Raw genomic sequence first — 6,264 nt, 5'->3', positions numbered from 1 at the left:
ACTGCTTCTGTTCCATAAACCATTCTAAATGGAGTCTCCCCGGTTGTGGAGTGTGGTGTTGTGCGATAGGCCCAAAGGACGCTTTCGAGCTCCTCGACCCATTACTTTTTATTTTGGTCCAATCTTCGTCGTAGGCCACGCAGGATTACTCTGTTGGCGGCCTCGGCTTGCCCGTTAGTTTGGGGATGTTCCACGGAAGTGAAATGTTGCTTGGTCCCTAGGGCAGCGAGGAAGTCTTGGAATCCTTTGTCCGTGAATTGTGTCCCGTTGTCCGTGACGACGGCTTGTGGTATCCCAAATCGGCAGAGTACGTCGCGTTTGAAGAAACGGAGTATCCTGAACGACGTTATGTCGGAGAGGGGTTCTGCCTCTACCCACTTGGTGAAGTAGTCCACGGCGACTATTAGAAATTTATTTTGGTGGAGTCCCTTTGTGAAAGGGCCAAGTATGTCCATTCCCCACCAAGTGAAGGGCCATGGTGACGACAAAGATTTGAGTTCGTGGGGAGGAGCTAGGTGCATGTCCCCATGTCGTTGACATTTGTCGCATTTTTTCACATGGTCCTTAGCGTCTTGCTGCATGGTGGGCCAGTAATATCCTGCTCGGAGAGCTTTTCTGGCCAGCGATCTTCCTCCCAGGTGCTGGGCGTTGATCCCCTCGTGTACCTCGCGCAGGATGTAGTCGACTGTTTCCTCGTCGACGCATTTTAGGAGTGGGATTGAGAACCCTCGTCTGTATAACTTTCCGTCGAGGATGACATACGCGCATGCTCGACGTCTTATTGTTGCAGCTTCTTTCTGATTGTCGGGGAGGGTTCCATTTGCGAGGAAGTTGTAAACGGGGGTCATCCAGCAATTTTTGTCGCCAATGACATTTATGTCGAGGACGTTGGTCGTCTTCTCGATGCTTGGTCGAGGGAGTATTTCTTGAATGACGGATTTGTTTCCGCCTTTCTTTTTTGTGCTCGCCAGTTTGGACAGGATGTCTGCCCGTTTGTTGTGCTCGCGTGGAACGTGTTGCACTTCCACGGATTGGAACTTAGTGATTTTTTCCTTCACTAATGCTAAATACTCGGAGACGTTATCATTTTTGGCTTGATACTCTCCTAATACTTGTGAGGCAACAAATTGTGAATCTGTGAAGATTTTAATTTCTTCTGCCTCCATGTCCTCGGCCAACCGTAGGCCTGCTAGGAAGGCTTCCACTACTACAATTTTGAGTTATTATAGCGCCAAATTAATAGCGCTTTTTTAGAAAGCGCTGTTAAAAGGTAAGACGGAGCCCCTATAATAGCACTTTAAGAAGAAACGCTATTAAAGCCTGGAATTTAAGGAAGATATAACAGCGCTTTTGTTAAAAGCGCTATCATAATTACGAATGCGGAACATTATTATAGCGTTTTAGGAGAAGCGCTGTTAAATCTGATAACCTATAATAGCACTTTTGACAAAAGCGCTATAATAAAAAGAATTAAAAAATAGAAATTCGCTACTAATGAGTGTCGAACCTTTGACCTCTTGGTAGTATTTTTTTTGGTTAGGAATAGGAAAGAATAAAATAAAATAAAACAAAAATAAATTAAATACATCTTCAGATTTCACGATGGACCTCCATCTTCTTTCTCTCTATCATTCCACCGTTACTCTATCTCCGTTTCAACCCAGCACCTCAATCTCCATTGAACCCTAAATCCTTAGTTCCTTTGTTTCGACTCAATACCTCCATCTCCATTGAACCCCAAATCTCGTGATTTCTCTCCCGACCCAGAAAGAACCCACCGTTGAACCCTAAATTCTTGCTATGAATACCTCTGTTTCCCTCACGCCCTTCTTTTATCGTATGTGTTTTAGGTTGTTACGAGAAAGGCGAAGAATCAACATACCTTGAAAGGCTAGCTTTGGGGAAATTCGTGTTGCTTTGCAGGAGCTCAAGGTAATTTCAATTTCTCTATGTAATTTAATTTTTAAGATTAAACTCTTGTGGGATTTTTTTAATTAATTTTTAATGGTTTTTTTAGGAATAGGGTTTATCTGTATGCAGGCCAAAATGGTTGAATTAACTTTAAAGTTCCACAAAACAAGATGGTTAGTGTGAATTTTACTAATTCTATTTTGTTTTATTGTTGCTGTGTTTGTTTTTCAAGAAGCATTATCTTAGTTAGTGTCAACCTTAATGGGTTGGAATTAATTTTGATCTTTGTTGTGGTGGTTGTTTTGAAGAAGCATTATCTTAGTGTAAATTTTATTCGGATGGAATTGAATTTGACCCTTGTTTCCCTTTGATCTTAAGTGCTTCATCTGTTGGAATTTTAGTTGTGTTTTTGTTATATAGTTATTATCTACATAAATTGTGTGAATCTCTGTAAACCTTGGAAAAGATATGTTTTGAGAGTTTAACGGACAAGAGCAAGCTCGATGGGCAGCCAGAATTGTTTATCTGATTCCACATCATTCTTGACAAGACATAACACTCTAACCATTGTTGACAGTGCTATTGGCATGACCAAGGCTGGTTGGATGAGATATTTTCAGCATACAACTTAAATTTTGTTTTATTTTAATGTAGGATTTTTAATTTAATTATTTCTAATGTTTCTTATGGGTTACTTATGTTGATTCTTGTAGATTTGGTCAACAACTCTGGTATAATTGCACATAGCCGGCGTCGTCATGTAGGCATTGTTATAGGTCACACATTTGCCAAGCACAAGTCAGGTTCTTCACACAAGGTTATTTCATACCATAACTTATAGGTCACTTGTTACATTGATCTATAATTTGTAGTTTTTCTTGTCTTAGAATTTCACTTTTATTTGAAAAACAGAGGAAAATGTTCATCTTGATCTTTCAAATGCAAGCAGAATTGATATGCAAAAACATGGTTGGGAAGAACCTACAGTTGATTCAAAGCAACAGTGAATAAAAGGAGGACCTGGTACCTGTTCAAGAATATGTAGAAGCTAAGGAAGCTATTCTAACCTGATCAACTGATGCAAATGAGGTAATTGATGTAAAATTTGCAATGGTTAATAATCTTGTATTGAATTATAACAAATGAGTTAGTTCCCTCTTGCTAGTTGGTTACGTTTATACTTCTATGGCTTTTTTTCTTTCATCATATTCATGCATATATAATTCAAAAACTGAGCATAGAAGATGCATTCAGCAGAAGAGAGGTTCTCTTCAAATCTTTCTCACTTTTGGTCGATGATAATAATATGTTGCAGCCTGATAAAATTCATTATTTATGGATGATAATTTGAAATGAACTATATGATACTCCATCATCATTTTTTCTTTTTCTGCACTTGGCCTCAATTGATACAATGTATTGATCCCTTGGAGGTTTACACAATTGTTCTGTATTTATAAGTTTAGTTTTTACGATTTTATGGTGGTATTTATAAGGTCTACATTGTGATTGTTGTCAGAACTCAAAACCAATTCTTATGTAGCTTGTGCTTCCAAGTTTGTTGCGTAGAGGTATTTAACCTCCGATTGTTTTTTATTTTGAATTTACATGAATAAATATCTCAATCTTTCATTTCATATATGTCTGCGTTTTCTATTGTGTTGCTGGTTGTTGGTAGTGACCGTTTTCTTCTAGTTTTCTTCTCCTTTTGCTGATCTGGTGTGATTTGCTTCTATTGTTAATTCGGTCTGTGGTATAGCACTGTGTGCTAATTATGCTAGTGTTATTCTAGTATTTTAGCTTTTGGGTTGTTTTTCTACTATCTAGTGAACTTTATAGACATGTGAGTGCTCTTTGGTGTAGCTCTAATTTATCAAGAGTAAATTCCATTGATTTTCTCAATTTCTTTTATAAAAATGAAAGAAGCACTTGCCTTAATTTATTTATATGTTTTTGTGTAGCCCTCGTGAGCTTTGGAAAGGTTACTCCAGAACATAAGCAAGAAGTTGAGAAGTTTGAGTTGATAAGATATTCATGGGATGAATTTTTTGAAGTGGTGAGTTATCAATTTTTCATATTATTACTCTTTTTCCTTCTATCCAGTATAATTTGTCATGAAAGAAACTACTATATTACTTGGCACGTATCTGCAATTACTCTAACACAAAATATTAGATACACTAGCATTCATATATTAGAACTACTGGTGATCCCAGGGGAGTATTGATATCCAATTAGAGAATTATTACACTCTTAGATGGAACTACTAGATTGTTGCAATGAACAAGTAGTTTTTCTTTTATCACTTCTTTTTCTTGCATTTGTATGAACAGACAAGGGACTCCTAAAAATCCTACGTCTTTTCATTTATGCAAACATCTTGGTCTTCTAATATGAATGCTCCTTAGTGTTGTCAAATGTGTATCGCAAATAGCAGTTTGGTCAAATTCTGCTACACAGCAATGTTATAGCTATTGTTTGACATCATTTTGTAAAATAACTTACCGTGAGCACAAGATATTGATTGTATTGAGTATATTCTTAATTTTTCAGGGACTTCTTGAAAACATGAGAGATACTGCTGACTTGGTTTGGAAAATGGCAGAGGAGTGTGCTTAGGTTAATTTTAGTTTGATTGCTTTGGTGTTTTGAACTCATCAGCTGGTTGCAGGAAATGGTATGCTGGGAGCTTACTGTACTTAGCACCTTTGTATCAGCATAAGTTAATTTGTTTTGGTGGTGAGAGTTATATATTCAGCTAGCTTCTTGAGATCATAGAACCTTTGTATTAGCATTAGCATAAGTTTGTTTTGGTGGTGAGAGTTATATGTACTTAGCTTCTTGAATATTGTTTCAGCCCACATAAATCTTGTATATTATTCATGTTATATATTGGAAATATTACTTTTTGTCCTCTATAAAGTTTTAATATTATTTGCTAGTTTTTAATACCACTGTTTTTTAAATTTCAAATTAAGCTCCAGGTGGTTATATATTGGAAGGAAAAAAAAAATTAAGCTCCAGGTTGTATTGAAAAAAATAATTAAAAAGACCTACAATAGCGCTTTTGTGATAAAGCGATGTTAAAACGTTTAGAAAAGCAGCTTTACAATAGCGCTTTGGTCTCGGGCGCTATTAAAAGCGGAACTTATAATAACGCTTTCTTAAAAAGGCGCTATTAAATCTTGTACACAAAGGCGTTGGGCTGTGTATAAAAAGGGATACTATAGCGTTTTTAAAAGCGCTATAATAGGCAACTGACCTATAATAGCGGCAACATTTATAGCGCTTTTAAGCGCTATTAAAACCCAAAATAAGTGCTATAAAAGCCTTTTTTTGGCATAGTGTTCGTACTCTGCCTGGTTGTTCGATGTCGGGAAGGATAGCGCCAGGGATACCTCAATGATGATCCCGTTCTTGTTTTCCAGGATAATTCCTGCTCCTGCTCCCGTGGCGCTCGATGCTCCGTCGACGAATATTGTCCATTTGTCTGCCTCGCTTGTCGTGGAGGATGGACTCGTCATTTCGGCCACGAAGTCTGCTAAGACTTGTGATTTTAGTGCTTTCCTGCTTTCGTAACGAATGTCGAATTCGGAAAGCTCGAGGGACCATTTGAGCATCCTGCCCGCCATATCTGGCCGACCAAGCAATGACTTGATTGGTTGGTCGGTTCGGACTACGATTGTGTGTGATAGGAAGTAGTGACGTAGTCTTCTTGCTGCGTTGATCAAGGCAAGGGCCACCTTCTCGATTTGTGTATATCTGAGTTCGGGCCCTTGGAGAGCCTTGCTTGTAAAGTACACTGGTTTTTGTCCTTGTGTTGTTTCCCGGACAAGGGCTGCGCTGACGGCCTCAGATGCGACGGAGAGGTAGATGTATAACACTTCCTCGACATCCGGGCGCGAGAGGACTGGGGGTTCGGACAGGGCCTTCTTAAGATGTTGGAGGGCCTGCTCGCACTCGTCCGTCCATTCGAACACAGCTTCTTTCCTTAGTAATTTGAAAAGCGGTAATGCGTGTTGAGCAGATTTTGCTACGAAGCGAGACAATGAGGTCAGCATTCCGTTCAGGGTTTGTATGGATTTTTTGTTGCTCGGAGTTGGGAGCTCCGTAAAGGCACGACATTTGTCGGGGTTGGCTTCAATTCCCCGTTCTGTTAGGTAGAATCCGAGGAACTTTCCTGCTCGTACCCCGAAGGTGCACTTTTCTGGGTTGAATCGCATGTTGTGTTTTCTGGCCTGCTCGAAGACCTTACGTAAGTGGGCGGTATGGTCGATTTCCTCATGGGATTTTACGATCATGTCGTCCATGTAGACTTCGAGCATGTCGCCTATTTCTCCCCGGAATACTTTG

The 6,264-nt window shown here is 39.1% G+C and overlaps 1 long non-coding RNA gene across 2 annotated transcripts; it reads left to right on the top strand.

The window, feature by feature from the left end:
- The first annotated feature begins 1,520 nt into the window (after nucleotides 1–1,520).
- Nucleotides 1,521–4,827, top strand: LOC123908994. 2 transcript variants are annotated; one of them, XR_006809796.1, is made up of 6 exons: nucleotides 1,521–1,932; nucleotides 2,018–2,084; nucleotides 2,625–2,728; nucleotides 2,824–3,000; nucleotides 3,873–3,967; nucleotides 4,465–4,827. It is a non-coding gene; the product is annotated as an uncharacterized LOC123908994 (long non-coding RNA). The 2 variants fall into 2 exon arrangements; XR_006809797.1 differs by having other exon boundaries at nucleotides 1,522–1,932; nucleotides 2,861–3,000.
- Nucleotides 4,828–6,264: the final 1,437 nt, after the last annotated feature.

The sequence above is a fragment of the Trifolium pratense genome, linkage group LG2 (assembly GCF_020283565.1).
Source record: "Trifolium pratense cultivar HEN17-A07 linkage group LG2, ARS_RC_1.1, whole genome shotgun sequence".
Classification (NCBI taxonomy): domain Eukaryota; kingdom Viridiplantae; phylum Streptophyta; class Magnoliopsida; order Fabales; family Fabaceae; genus Trifolium; species Trifolium pratense.
The sequence above is the reverse complement of the archived record's forward strand: the minus strand, read 5'-3'. Positions and strand labels throughout refer to the sequence as shown.